The sequence below is a fragment of the Delphinus delphis genome, chromosome 7 (genome assembly GCF_949987515.2).
Source record: "Delphinus delphis chromosome 7, mDelDel1.2, whole genome shotgun sequence".
In the NCBI taxonomy this organism is placed as follows: domain Eukaryota; kingdom Metazoa; phylum Chordata; class Mammalia; order Artiodactyla; family Delphinidae; genus Delphinus; species Delphinus delphis.
This window is the reverse complement of record NC_082689.1, coordinates 104,115,215-104,130,855: the sequence shown is the minus strand read 5'-3', so window position 1 is coordinate 104,130,855 and position 15,641 is coordinate 104,115,215. Positions and strand designations below refer to the sequence as shown.

At 44.6% G+C, this 15,641-nt stretch overlaps 1 protein-coding gene across 1 annotated transcript in view; it reads left to right on the top strand.

Moving 5' to 3' along the window:
- The first annotated feature begins 3,018 nt into the window (after nucleotides 1–3,018).
- Nucleotides 3,019–15,641, top strand: part of CLASP1 (cytoplasmic linker associated protein 1) — a 267,853-nt gene continuing 255,230 nt past the window's right edge. Inside the window, exon 1 of the mRNA XM_060016946.1 lies at nucleotides 3,019–3,076. The gene's annotated coding sequence lies outside the window, so the exon portion shown is untranslated. The remainder of the gene's footprint in view (nucleotides 3,077–15,641) is intronic.

Sequence of the window (15,641 nt, the reverse complement as noted above, 5' to 3'; positions counted from 1 at the left end):
AAGGTGTTTGTATATTTTGGAAATTAAGCCCTTGTCGGCTGCATGGTTTGCAAATATTTTCTCCACTCCATAGGTTGTCTTCTTGTTTTGTTTATGGTTTCCTTTGCTGTGCAAAAGGCTTTTACATTTGATTAGGTCCCATTTGCTTATTTTTGCTTTTATTTCTGTTGCCTTGGGAGACTGACCTAAGAAAACATTGCTACAATTTATGTCATGTCCACACAAAATCTTACAATAGAATGTTCAGAATGCCATTATGTATAATAGCCAAAAAAGTGGTTTGAAACAACTTAATGTCCATCAGCTAATGAATGGATAAACAAAATGTGGCACATATATATATATATATATATATATATAAAATAGAATTTTATTTGACGATAAAAAGGAATGAAGTAATGTTACATGCTACAGTATAGATGAACCTTCAAAACATGCTTAAGAAGCCAGCCATATACTGCATGATTCCATTTACATAAAATGTTCAGAATAGGCCAGTCTATACACAAAAAGTTGATCAGTGGTTGCCTAGGGCTGGGTAGTGACTACTAATGAGCATAGGGTTTCTTTTTGGAGTGATGAAAATGTTCTAAACTGTACTGTGGTGATGATTGTGCAACCCTTTGAATGCATTACTTTAAATGGGTGAACTGTATGGTATACTAATTATACCTCAATCCATCTGGTAGCAAAAAAATTATGAGATAATTAGGGAAATTTGAAGATTGACAGGGTAGTGATAATACTAGTTATTACAGTTGAACTGCGTGGGTCCATTTACACGTGGATTTTTTTCAGTAAATACATACAGTAGTATACGATCTGAGGTTGGTTAAATCCACAAATGTGGAACCTTGGATTCAGAGGGCTGACTGTGGGACTTGAGCACATGTGAATTTTGGTATCTGCTGCAGTTTCTGGAACCAATCCCCCATGGATACCGAGGGACGACTGTACTGTTAATTTTTCAAGTGTGATAATGGCCTTGAGGTTATATTTATTAAAAAAAATATTATCTTTTAGAAATACTAAAATATTTGTGGATGTAAATAATTAGAAACTACTCTTTTGACCCTACCTATTGCTTGAAGTTTTACCCCACTTTTCTGCCCCCCACCCTTGAACCAAACTCCTCCTCCAAATTACCTATCGCCCCCTCTCTCCACGTCTGTTCCTACCACTGTCTTTTTATTTATTTATTTATTTTTGGCTGTGTTGGGACTTCGTTGCAGTGCACGGGCTTTCTCTAGTTGTGGTGGGCGGAGCCTACTCTTCGTTGAGGTGCGCGGGCTTCTCAATGCGGTGGCTTCTCTTGTTGCAGAGCACGGGCTCTAGGCATGTGGGCTTCAATAGCTGTGGCTCGGGCTTCCCTGGTGGCGCAGTGGTTGAGAGTCCGCGTGCCGATGCAGGGCACATGGGTTCGTGCCCCGATCCGGGAAGATCCCACATGCCGCGGAGCGGCTGTCCGTGAGCCGTGAGCCATGGCCGCTGAACCTGCGCGTCTGGAGCCTGTGCTCCGCAACGGGAGAGGCCACAACACTAAGAGGACCGCGTACCGCAAAAAAAAAAAAAAAAAAAAAAATTTACAATTCCCCATCCTATTTATTGAACCTTACTTTTCACTTGTCCTTTTTTTTTCTTTCTTTCCCCATTTCAGTTAGACTGCTCTCTTCATTGTACTCCCAGTATGATACCCACTTCCTCTTGAGCCCTTGCTCCACGCAATCTTCTCTGGAATGCTCTTTCATCATCACCCATTCATTTTCAAAAGGCCGCTTGTGCTTTCGCCCCAAAGATGTCCCCTTTTCTAGATCCAACCAGGAGCCACATCCTCCTTGTCATCGCTACTCCTTCAGACTACAGTCCGCTGCCTTCCCTGCACTCCACAGAGGAGTCTACACGGGGCTTTGTTTTAGCTGGGTGTCTCCAACCACAACATCTAAGCCCCCGACTATCAGCTGTAGGATCTCACAGGTCCCTCAACACACGACACCCCCACTAGCAGGAGCTCCGATACAAGAATCGAGACGGAGGGAAGCCAATTCCCACTTTAAGAGTCGTTTCCACGGAGCAGTGTGTAATCTCACGAAAGCTTTCAACGTCAAATTACTCGCGAGCGCAGGGGCCAGAGGCGGAACGACTGTGGGTCCTCCGGAGTCCTCCAAGGGAGCCCTGTAACTTGCACAGCTTTTGCTTAAAAGCTCCGAGACACTCTCCCACACGTCTTCCAAAAGCAACGCGACGGGTGGTCACAAGCAGCCTCATCTGTGCAGCTGCTGGAGGAAGAAAGTCTCAAGGGTCTCCGAAGCCTCCACAGAGCTGGCTCGGCTTATAAAAGGGAAAAGAACCGTTAAAAAGGTGTGCTTCCGGCTCCAGCGCCCGCGCCTCCTCGAGAGTGAAAGGGTGAGCAGAGGTACGGGAAGTCGCAAGGCACAATTTCTTTCGTCCCGGACGCCCGGCCGGGGCCCGACGCGCGTAACCCAGAAGTGAAAGGCCGGTTCCTCCAGGTATTAGACACCCCCCGCCCCCACCGGAGGAAGTTCCGGCTGGACGACTTTTACCCAGGCTTTCTTGGTTCCTCCTGAGCTCTACGCTCCCTGCTTTCTGGTGCCCTACTGCCATGGCCGCTTAGATCCGACCCTCCCCGCCTTGCCTGAGTTTTGCCGCAACTCCTCGGGGGGGCCCCAACTCCATTCTGGCCCCCCTTTCCTTAAAGAACTTTTCCCTACGGGTCCCCATCAGGGCCAATTGACGTTCTCCAAGGAGGCAAAAGCTCCTAGGACTCGCAGGTCCCGAAGCTCGGCGCAGCCAGGGTAGCGCCTGCGCGGGGGCGTTACCATAGAGAAGCAGGCGCCTCTCTGGTCTCGGTTTACACTCTCTATGGTCTAGCCGGGTCGTGGCGGTAAGGGGAAAAAAGAGAGACCGCACTACGCAGGCGCTCTGGGCTTCTAATTTTTTTTTTTTTTTTTTTTTTTTTTTTTTTTAATCCCCGCACCAAGCGCTTAACCTCATTGGGGTGGAGGAGAAGGCGGCGGCCGTCTGGTCTGCAGGGGCAACAGGAGCGACTAATACGGCTGTAAGTTCCCGGTTAGGGCGAGGATGTGTAGACCCCAGCCCTTCCAGGCCCCAGCCCCCCCTCGCGGTGGTGAGCGCCGAGGCTGGGTGGGGGTGAGGTCCAGCGCTGTCATCCGCTCTTGGGTGCACTTTGGGGGGAGGGGGCGGCCCTTAGGTGGGAGCCGGGCGGGGAGCGGGAGGGGAGGGCTGTTTATCCAGCCCGCAGGTCGCTGATCCCAGGCTGCTTTGCAGAGGGAGGAGGGCGGCTGTGGGGTGAGTCCGGCTTTGTGTGTCCCCCTCTCTTCTCCTCTCCCGGACCCCACCCCGGGCCCCCTTCCCGACCCGAGTCTCCCAGGCCGGGTGGGCGAAGCCGCGTTTGAAAAGAGCGGGTTTCGCGAGGGGAGGGGGCGAGGGGGAGAAACCCACCACAACTATAGTCACGGGCGAGTGATGGGTGTGGAGGAAGATCCGGGGGGAACGAAACGGGTCCAGGCGGGCCAGACAAAGCCGAGCGCTGGCCGGGCCGAATGCGCAGGGAGCCCGCGGTTCCTGGGCCCGCAGCGAGCTTCTTCGGAGGCTGGCAAAGCGGACAAGTGCTGAGTTAAGCCTTGTGCAGCCTCCTCAACTTGCCTTTGTTGTTCTTCGGTATTGGCAGGGACGCTCTGACGGAGAGGAGTGTGTGCTCTTGCACGTTAGCCTGGTTGGCTACAATGGAGCTAATCGCATCTTACTTTCCCGTTTTCCGAGCCGCTCGGATGAGTCTGGGGTTCTCCAGAGTCTCACTTATTACATAATTTTTAATACTTGTTTTTACTCCAAAAATTAAAAACAAAAATTAGATGGAGACTTGAAGCGTGTTTTGTTGCATCTGGGTGAGTTTCTCTGTCTTGGGGTTCGTTCATTAACTGCTGACCATCCGTAGAACCTGTGAGCTCTTTAAACATGGTACTTTGATTTGTAGATGTGGCGTCCAGAGCTTTAGATTCTCTAGTCCTTTGGGAGGCAGTGATGCAGAAGAATCAGAAGCGAGAAATAGTTGCCTGCTGCCATGTGCCTTGCACCCTATTCGGGGGCCAGAGTCCGGTATAAATGATGGCTTTAGAAATTGTTGCTTTTATTACTATTATTGTGACATTTGCCGTGCCCTTGATATGAGGAATCCTGGACCGTGGGCTCCCTTTGCTCATCCAAAGCAAAGGGAGCAGTGGAGAGTAGTAACATTGCTGCAGAGACCATACAGATAAGAAAAACTACACCACAGTATTCCAGAGTTACTGAACATTATTTATCTTCTCCATTTGCTAAGAAAGATTTAAATTTTGGTGAGCTGTTTGTTTATCCATTTTTGTAAGATTGTGTAATTGCACCTTTTTTGGCAATTGTTACTCAGATCTCAGTTTCTGTAATTCATAGTTTATCAGCTAACATGTAGCAGTTTCAGATTTCTAAAGTTTTAACTTTTGTTGAGGAGTTTTCAGCCGTAGTTTTATATTCTCCCAGCTAAGGTTAAACGGAGTCAGAAATCCTTTGAAGAGACTGTTGGTGGTGGAGGTGTCATATATTTTATCTCCATGTCACAATTTAAGCGGTATTAAGTAGGGAAAAGGCCTTTGCACCTTAAATCAGTGTTAGAACTGAAAACCTTGATCTCCTAGTGTGCCAGGAATTTGGCCACAGACTCAACTTTACGTAAAAGAGGTAGGCATTTTTTTATACTAACAGGAAGCAAAAATCTGAAGCTTGGTTTTTTATGCTTCAGTAACTGCTGCGATAGAATCTCTTAAGTGTAGTTCAGATGATGGGAACTTGCTTTTTATAGAGCAAGATTTCAGATCCTAAAATAGTTTGACAGGGATGTTGAGAAGTGAATGGCCAGAAGACCATTAAGTTTATCATTCAGATGTGTTATATTTTGTTCATTGGTCTGGGATCTTAGATTTTTTTCCTTCAGTCCCTTGTTAATTCTTTTTTAGGTGGATTAATCTCACAGTTTATAAATTGGGTGAGATAGTTTTTTGGACCTGAGACATAAATTAATTTTTTCAGACTCCATTTATTCTTAAGTCTTCTACTTATAAAGTTTTAGTTTTTTAGATTGGTAGATAATACTTTTTATTTCATAGTACTGTTGGTAAATGTTATAATCATTTAAGGGATCATAAATGTTACGCTCAGAGCTGAGTTTTGATAAGAGTTTTGATAACTGCAAGTCTGGTTGTCAAACAGTGGAAAGAATAGACAGTAGCAGAAACTAACAAATGTTTAAAGACAGAATCACTGATGATTCAGTCTTTGGTTTGTGAAATGTAATTTAAGAAAGTAAACTAAGCTTTCTTTACCCAGTGCAACCAGGTCGGCATCCATAAAGAGTGTGTGTGTTTGGCTGACTGACCTCTGAAAGCCTTTTCTTTTTAGCACCAGAATTTCCTGACTGTTTCTAGCCGGGTCTTCGTCACCCCAGGGCTTTCCCGCCTCCCTTATGCTCAGACCATTACTGCCATGCTGAATGCATTTCCTCCCCAGATTCTTAGGGCAGCCACAATCCACTTCCCCACAAGGATCCCTAAAGACGTAGCTCAGATGTGTTCAAAGGGTAGCATTGCTTCCATAACACCTTTGTTTACTTTTCTCTTGTTTCTTGCCCGGAATTCTCCTGCCTCCTTGCTCGTCCCTGTTGTATCAATTATCTTCCTCCTTGGAAGACTCACTCCGGTGATTTACTTTTCTCTAGATCCTTCAGGGTTCTGGGAGTTTGTAGAACACTTTGTGCTAGCTCTGTGCTTGGACGACTGCACTGGTGTAACTAGTCACTGTAGAATGTGTGAAGGAATAAAGGAATGTATCGTAACTTAGAGTGACAGAACTTGAGCCTTGGAAGAGCTCTTAGAGGCCCTATAGTCCCACATCCTGCCTTTTATCTACAATATTTTGGTCTTTAGCCACAAACTGCAGGCACACTTTCCTGTCTCTGGACAGGTCTTGGTTGCTAGAAAGGTATTTTAGACTGTCTCCAAAACTGTCCCTCCCCTTTTACCTGTTGATCTTAGTTGTACCCCCGGAAGCAACATGAATCACGTCTGTTTCTTTTCTATGAAAGAGCCTTTCATTTCCCAGGACAGTCATCAGGCCTTCTCTAGATTTATTGATTAATTTATTAAACCCTTTCTTTAGTTAGATACCAGGGTACAACTGTACCACCAGGGTACAGCTGAAAAGACATACCTGGTCCCTGCACTTCAGGGGCTCACTCACCATCTAATAGAGAAGACAGACAAAACAGTTACAAATTGGTGCTGAAGTATGTAAACAGCCCTAGACCCTTTGTCCCCTCATGGTTTAACCTGATTTCACCACTCTCTCTTGAGACAACTTGGTTTTGTTAGGGTCCTTTAAATGCGATGTTTGAAATAAAGCAGAATTTATTTATACTGACTAGAGTATACAGTTACTGTTGTAGGTTAGGAAACTGTATCAGGGATTTTCAAACTTTGTTGTGCTTTCTGGCTTTGCCACTTACTAGCCCTGTGACTTTGGGCCATGGGCCAGTGAAATCATCTCTTTGTATTTCAGTGATTACCTCTATAAAAGGAGGGTGGAGGGAGGGCAGTGTTAATAGTAGTATCTACTTATAGGACTGTGTGAGGATTAAGTGAGATAATATATGTAAGATGCTGAGAACAGTGACTGGTGTATACTGAGTGGGTATATGGAATTCCTGTCATGTATTCATGGTGGCGGTTAATATTAATAACAGCGTAATAATAATAGCAGTAATCAGGTCACCAGAATCACTTGGAGAGCTTCTTAAAATACAAATGGCCTGGTCTTATTTATCCCCAGCCACCCAGAGATTTTGGTTATTTCAGTCTGCATGGGGTCTGGGCAGCCATAGTTTTTATTTATTTGTTTATTTATTTATGGCTGCGTAGGGTCTTCATCGCTACACGCAGGCTTTCTTTAGTTGCGGCGAGCGGGGGCTACTCTTCGTGGCGGTGCGCAGGCTTCTCATTGTGGTGGCTTCTCTTGTTGCGGAGCACGGGCTCTAGGCGCACGGGCTTCAGTAGTTGTGGCTCGCGGGCTCTAGGCGTGCGGGCTCACTAGTTGTGGCGCATGAGCTTAGTTGCTCCGTGGCGTGGCGTGTGGGATCTTCCCGGACCAGGGCTCGAACCCGTGTCCCCAGCATTGGCAGGCGGACTCTTAACCAGTGTGCCACCAGGGAAGCCTGTGGGCAGCCATAGTTTTAACAATCCCCAGGTAATTCTTAAAAACCCAGTTTGAGAATCCTACATTCTCTATTAATTTTGTCAGTGATTACATTTGCTTTTACGAATTAAAATAAATGACCAAGAAGTAGACAAATAGATTCTCCTGAAAGATTTGAACATCAGGATAAAGGGACAGGCCTGGCCCCAGACCCTGGGCCCCTTGGGAGGCATATCTGCTTATTACTGGTTTGGAGTATACCTCCTAAACACGGTTACCCTTGTTTGTAGCTGCATGTATATGAACGTCTTTATAATACTAATAGCCAGATTCAAGGGAACAAACCCTGGATTTTCAAAGCACTTGTACATTCATAATCTTTGTTTCCTTCAAGATCCTGTGAGGTAGGCAGAGAAGATACCATCATTATCCTATCAATTTACAGATGAGAACCCAAGACCTGCAAGTTAAATCCCAGTACATGCTAGAACTAGGATGGGAACTGGGCCTTCTGTTTCTCGCCTAATGTTGTTTTCATGTAAATTGTCTCCTAGCTACATGAGTTTGTTACCTTATATTGAAGTTGTGGTTCGAAGTCCTCTGATCTTTTGCCACATGAGTAGCTGCCAAACCAGATTTCCTCCTTTCTTTTAGTGTGTTTATACTTGCTTTTAAAAAATGTAAATTTAAGATTAATAGTTACCATATCTGGGGGCGGCGGGTGGTGGTGGGATGAACTGGGAGATTGGGATTGACATTTATACACTAATAGGTATAAAATAGGTAACTAATAAGAACCTGCTGTATAAAAAAATAAAATAAAATTCAAATAAAAAAATAGTTACCATATCTGTTAAGGTTTATTTTTTTTCTGAAAAAAAGCCTAGAACTGGCCTCGTGGCCATCTTGTTACCATGGCACATTTGGGTGTGTTTATCTTCGTTCAGGATAGCTGAGGTCAGTGAATCCACTTTGCAGCTCTCTAGAATGGTTGTCCAGTTAACTTTCCAAGCAGAATCAGTTAAATTTACTTAGAATCCTATTACAGTGATAGGCAATAATACAAAAAGTTGAGAGGCCAGAGGGGGAAAACCCATGCCAAGCTGTCCTAACACAAGGTCTTGTCTTTTCATTTATTTTTAAACATTCATGTGACTCGCTATTTTAAAAATTAAAGTTTTTTTCTATTTTGTACTTTTTGGTTGCATTGGGTCTTCGTTGCAGTGAGCGGGGGCTGCTCTTCGTTGTGGTGTATGGGCTTCTCACTGCGGTGGCTTCTCTCTCTTTTTTTTTTTTTTTGCGGTACGCGGACCTCACTGTTGTGGCCTCTTCCGTTGCGGAGCACAGGCTCCGGATGTGCAGGCTCAGTGGCCATGGCTCACGGGCCCAGCCGCTCTGCGGCATGTGGGATCTTCCCGGACCGGGGCACGAACCTGTCTCCCCTGCATCGACAGGTGGACTCTCAACCACTGCGCCACCAGGGAAACCCACGGTGGCTTCTCTTGTTGTGGAGCACGGGCTCTAGGCATGTGGGCTTCAGTAGTTGTGGCTCGTGGGCTCTAGAGCGCGGGCTCAGTAGTTGTGGTACATGGGCTTAGTTGCTCCGCAGCATGTCGGATCCTCCTGGACCGGGGCTCGAGCCGGTGTCCCCTGCATTGGCAGGTGGATTCTTAACCACAGCTCCACCAGGGAAGTCCCTTTTTTTGTATTTATTGAGGTAGAATTGACATACAACAGTATATTAGTTCCCAGGTTTGCAACGTAATGATTCAATATTTTTGTATATTGTGAAGTCATCACCGCAGCTAAGTCAAGATCCATCACCCTACAGAGTTGTAGAATTTTTTCCTTGTGATGAGAACTTCTAAGATCTACTCTCTTAGCACCTTTCAAATATGCAGCACAGTACTATTAACTGTGGTCATCATGCTGTGCATTATAACCCCAGGACTTAATTTATTTATAACTGGAAGTTTGTACCTTCTGATGCCCTTCACCCATCCCCCCCCACAAGATTTTTGCTTAATGTGTCACCCTTTAAAGCTGTCCATATGTCCATGCTTTGTAGTAAGTAATTTTAGGTCTTGCGTGTTTTTTGAATAGTTTCCGTGTAATGACATAGTACACATCATTTAAATTTTTAATAGCTTTGTCGTATTTGAGTTGATATGGCAAATTTTGGTAAACTGGGATCCTTGACAGGCACGTTATCTTTTATTTTTTTGATATTATATATACTACAACGGTGGCTTTTTTTTTTTTTTGCATGTAGTTTGCTGCTTTTGTGTTGTTTCCTTCAGATCAATTTTAAGAAGTGAGAATATTGGGTGACTTTTGATACATATTGCCTGATTGCTGACCAAAAAGTTGAACAAGGTAATAACTTCCTAAGCAATTTAAGGGTGTTTGACAAAAATTTTACCAACTTCTGGTAATATGATTTAAGTCATTTTTTTTGTTGTTCTTTTTGTTCCTGTGAGAGGTGCAGAACATGCAGGTTGAATTGGATATCACCTGCAGGTGATCTCTCTGCATTGCCAAAGCTAGTGTGTTTTTGACAGGTATGGAGGAAAACGCAGGTCTTACTTTGTGGGGCGGACTGGTCTGTTTGCCAACCTCAGAAGGTAGTCTTGTAACATCTCCGTGCCTTCCCTTTTCAACTGTTTCTTTACACAGTTGTGCTCAAGGGCCCTGCCTGAAATATTTAGCAATCAGAGTGTCTGGCGGTGGGGGTGAGGCATCTGTGTCTAACAGATTTCCCAAGTGATTCTGAGGCCACCAGCATTGGAGAGCTGCCTCAGGTCCACCTCCAAGCTGATTTCCTGCTCTGCTTCTCCACAGAGCACGTCTCTCCTGCTGGTAAAGGCAGGGCTCTGTTGTAAACAGAGGCCTGTTGTACAGAGAGAGTGAATTGTGTAGCCGCGCCCTTCCTAACGTGGAGTAGCTGGGTTCATTCTGTGAACAATAAGCCAGTCTTTCTAAGAGTTTGAACTGCATAGAAACAGCTCCTTCTCTGAAGTCTGCGTTTTATTTAAGTTCTGGTAAGTCATAGAATTCTCCAGATCCAAGCCATGTCCTGCTCAGCCTTTGGTTGCCTCTGGGGTGGCAAACAGACCTCCTGTCCCGATAGCAACAGCCGTCATAGACTGAACACCCACCATCTGCCAGGCACTAGGCTGGGTGCTGTAGGAGTACTTTTGTCAGTTCTTATGTCAACGTTTAAAGGTAGATGCTGTTTTCATTTCATAACGAGAGGAAGCCAGAAGCTTCGTTAGAGCGCTTGAGTAATGTGTCCGTGGTCACACAGCTGCAGAGTAGCAGAGTTTGCCTCTTGGATTCTTCACCTTCCTTTCCACTTATCTCTGTTTTTTTCCAGCACAGGTTATTCTTCCTGCATGGAAGGTCACTGGGCTGCCTTGGGGGAAAGTCTGCTTCCAGCATCCGGCAGCATCTGGAGAGGCCTCTTCACTGGTCAGGAAGGATGTAGAGATGCAAGCTTCCCACTAAGGTTTCCATGAGGGTTAGTCAGATCTGGGGGCCTACAGTCCATTTTGGATTTGAGTCCCTGATTTGAAATCTTACCCTTGGGCAATCCAGACTCCTAAAGGCTTTATAGAAACTGTTTTTTTTTCTTTTTATTGTAGTAAAATATATATAATATAAAATATGCCATTGTAACCATTTTTAAGTATATAATTCAGTGGCATTAATGACATTCACATTGGGTAACAGTCACCACAATCTGCTTGCAACTCTTTCCCATCACCCCAAACAGAAACTCTGTAACTATTAAGCAGTAAATCCCTGTTCGTCCCTCTTCCTCAGCCCCTGGTAACTTCTAATATTCTAGTTCTATGAATTTGCCTATTCTAGATATTTCATATAAATGGAATAATATATGTCCTTTTATGACTGGTTTATTTCACTTAACGTAATGTTTTCAAGGTTCATTTATGTTGTAGCCTGTGTCAGAATGTTATTCCTTTTTAATTGCTGAATAATATTCTGTTGTATGGATAGTGTACATTTTATTTATCCTTTATCTGCTGATGGAACTTGGGTTGTTTCCACTTTCTGACTGTTGTGACTAATGCTGTAATGTATGTGGGTTTACAAATTTCTGTTTGAGTCTTTTTTTCAATTCTAGGTGTATACCTAGGAGTAGAATTACTGGATCATGTGGTAATTCCATGTTTAGCTTTTTGAGGAACTGCCAGGCTTTTTCCACAGTGGCTGTACATTTTTACATTCCCAACAGCATCGTACAAGGGTTTCAGCTTCTCCATATCCTTGTCAACACTTGTTATCTTCTCTTTGTTTCTGATTTTTAAAATTATAGCCATCCTAGTAGATGTGAAGTAGTATCTCACTGTGGTTTTGATTTGCATTTCTCTAATAATTAGCGATATTGAGCATCTTTTCATGTGCCTATTGGCCATCTTTATGTCTTCTCTGGAGAAATGTCTCTTTAGGTCTTCTGGCAGATTTTTTTTTTTTTTTTTTTGCTGTACGCGGGCCTCTCACTGTCGTGGCCTCTCCTGCTGCGGAGCACAGGCTCCGGATGTGCAGGCTTAGCGGCCATGGCTCACGAGCCCAGCCGCTCCGTGGCATGTGGGATCTTCCCGGACCACGGCACGAACCCGTGTACCCTGCATCGGCAGGCAGACTCTCAACCACTGCGCCACCAGGGAAGCCCCTCACTGTGGTTTTGATTTGCATTTCCCTAATGACTAAGATGTTGAGCATCTTTTCTTGTGCTCATTGGCCATTTGTATATCTTCTTTGGAGAAATATCCATCTATCTGTGCAAGTCCTTTGCCCCTTTTATTTTTTTAGATTGAAGTATAGTTAATTTACAATGTTGTGTGAGTTTCTGGTATACAGCAAAGTGATTCAGTTATACATATATATATTTTCATATTCTTTTCCATTATCGCTTATTACAAGATATTGAATATAGTTCCCTATGCAATACAGTAGGACCTTGTTGTTGGTCCTTTGCCCATTTTTAAATTGGATTGTGTGTCTTTTTGTTTTTGAGTTTTAGGAGTTCTTACATATTCTGAATATTAAACTCTTATCAGATATATGATTTGCAGATGTTTTCTCCCATTCATTCTATACGTTGTCTTTTCACTTTCTTGATAACATATGTTCTTTGCTGCACAAAAGTTTTTAATTTTGATGAAGTTCAATTAATGTATTTTTTCTTTTGCTGCTTATGCTTTTAGTGTTATGTCTAAGGATCTATTGCCAAATCTAAGGTCTTGGCGATTTACTCTCGTGTTTTCTTCTTAGAGTTTTATAGATCTAGCTCTTCCATTGAGGTTGTTGACCCATTTTGAGTTAGTCTGTATAAATAGTGTGAGATAGGGCTCTAACTTTGTTGTTTTGCTTGTGGACGTCCAGTTGTCCCAGCACCATTTGTGGAAGACTAATGACGACTGTACTTACCTTCTGTATCACTCAGTTGGCGTTTATGTTTTGCTTTGGGTTTTTTTTTTTTTTTGCGGTACGCGGGCCTCTCACCGCTGTGGCCTCTCCCGTTGCGGAGCACAGGCTCCGGACGCACAGGCCCAGCAGCCATGGCTCACGGGCCCAGTCGCTCCGCGGCACGCGGGATCCTCCCGGACCGGGGCACGAACCCGTGTCCCCTGCATCGGCAGGCGGACTCTCAACCACTGTGCCACCGGGGAAGCCCTGCTTTGGGTTTTTGACTTCACCGCCTGCCCTCCTCAACCTCAACACCCTCCCACCCTGCCTTGTTTTCTTCCCTTGAGACAGGATTCATGGATGTTGCCTGTGTATTGCAGCTTTGCTACTTGATGTGTAAGATACACTTAGTGAATGTGAGTTCCCTTTCTTTAGATTTTGTATAGTTACTTTTAAGTCTCCTGTGTTCGGATATAGATTATAAGGACCTTCAGAGTAGACTATATATCTCTGTTTTTCAATTTCCCACCTTCTTTTGTCCCCCATTCACTCTAGTGCCCAGTCCAGTACTGTGTTAAGTGATGTGCTTAACTTTTATTGACTGAATTGTGAAGTTGAACATAGATCTTTGTGAATACATTTGGGTAATTGCAGAAAATTATTCTTTTTTTTTTGGGCAGGTGGGGCTGTACCACGCAGCTTGTGGGATCTTAGTTCCCCAACCAGGGACTGAGCCAGGGCCCACGGCAGTGAAAGGGCCAAGTCTTAACTACTGGACTGCCCAGGAATTCCCAGAAAATTATTCTTAAAAGAATAATGATCAGTATATTATAAAGTTCTTTAAGAGTTTAAGTTCAGGTCCTTTTAAGTCATTTTCCCAAATGTGGGGATTGATGATAGTATTGTGCCTTTCAAATGCCTTAGGAATTTTTTTGTATGTGACATTAGCTATATGGATAAATGTCAGTTAGGCTGCATAATATGGTGTTCATTTCATGGATGATTAAAGCATTTTTAACTTGTTATTTAAGATTATGATGAGGGCTTCCCTGGTGGCGCAGTGGTTGAGAGTCTGCCTGCTGATGCAGGGGACACGGGTTCGTGCCCCGGTCCGGGAAGATCCCACATGCTGCGGAGCGGCTGGGCCCGTGAGCCATGGCCGCTGAGCCTGCGTGTCCGGAGCCTATGCTCCGCAACGGGAGAGACCACGACAGTGAGAGGCCCGCGTACCGCAAAAAAAAAAAAAAAAAGATTATGATGAGTTTTAAATTGGGAATTTTACTCGTTTTAGGTGTGATTTTGTATATCTGGACCCTGCCTTCTCATTTTGACAGATGCTCTTTTTTAAAAAATAAATTCATTTATTTATTTTTGGCTGCGTTGGGTCTTCGTTGCTGCGCGCGGGCTTTCTCTAGTTGCGGCGAGCGGGGGCTGCTCTTCATTGCAGTGCACGGGTTTCTCATTGTGGTGGCTTCTTGTTGTTGCAGAGCACGGGCTCTAGAGCGCGGGGGCTACAGTAGTTGTGGCACAAGGGCTCAGTCGTTGTGGCTCGCGGGCTCTAGAGTGCAGGCTCAGTAGTTGTCGTGCATGGGCTTAGTTGCTCTGTGGCATGTGGGATCTTCCTGGACCAGGGCTCGAACCCATGTCCCCGGCATTGGCAGGCGGATTCTTAACCCCTGCGCCACCAGGGAAGTCCCGACAAATGCTTTTAATTTCAGAAATTATTTTGAATTTGTATACAATGAGTGTATATTACTTTTCTAATGAGAGAATTAAGTATCATTAGAAAATCTTCTTTTGCCTAGAAATCTGAAAAGTTAACTAGTGGACAAGTATCTGATCTTTCTCTCTGGGTCCGTATTATCAGATTTCCCTCCATCACACTCTTTAGTGTTCAGTAGGGTCTAATGTTACTTGTCCTAAGTGATCAGACCTCCCTTGGGAGTCCATTTTGTAATCTGCCATCCAGATATCAGGGAGGGGAAGGCTCATTTTAAAGGTTGGCCTTTGGTGTTTTGTTTTCCAGTAGGTTTTGACTCCTAAGTAGGTATTCCTTAGCATCTTGTTATGAACACTTATCATGAGATACTGGTTATTCATTGTGGGGGGGGCAGGTAAGAAGGAGAGATGCTATTTTCTTTTGCTACCTCTGGCCTTATTTATGGAGAATTTGGGCCTGGTATGTATCTAAATCTAAGGCTATATCTTTGTCTAAAAAGTTTGACTTAATAAGTATTTTTATCACTTAATAGATCCCCCTCCAGACATAGGATCCCATTCTGAGGAGGGTGGCCCTTTCAAAGGAAATGCTCTCCTGCCACGCTCGTGATACGGGCTGATGGGGTGCTACTTCAGCCTGTTGCTGATTGAACTCGCCTGTTGGTAGCCATTGCCTGTGGCCTGTGACTGCGTTTATAAAGGGAACACGATGGGAAAAGCTTTTCTTACTCTCATTCACTTCAGAATTTGGAGTAGAAATCGGAAATTGCCACAGAAGCATTTGTTTAGACAGTGTAACAGTGTTTAGCCAAACTGTGTAGTAATGGTTTTGTGGAATCATGAAAGCGTGACTAAGCCCTGGAAGATGAGGCGCACCTTGTAGTCATTTGCTTGCTAGATCTATTTTGGAGTGGCGTGGGTGACCGGAGGGGACACAGAAAGTGTGTACGTAGGTGTTCATGAGAAATGGACCCAAAACACTGAAAGCCCTTAAGGAAAACCACTGCTGTTAAAATGAGAGAGTTTTTCTGGGGTGTATCTGGGTAATTAGTAGAGAATGCACTATGTACTCTGATGAGAATCTTCAACAGACTTTACTGTGTGCCTGAGGACAGCTAGCAGGGCTGTCAGCCCTGTTTCCAGAGAGCTCTGCCCCCAGGGAAGCGGGACAAGCAAGGAGTCCCCTGGTGAGTGTGCTGAGTTCAGTGTGGAAGGCCGAGGCGGGAAGGGCT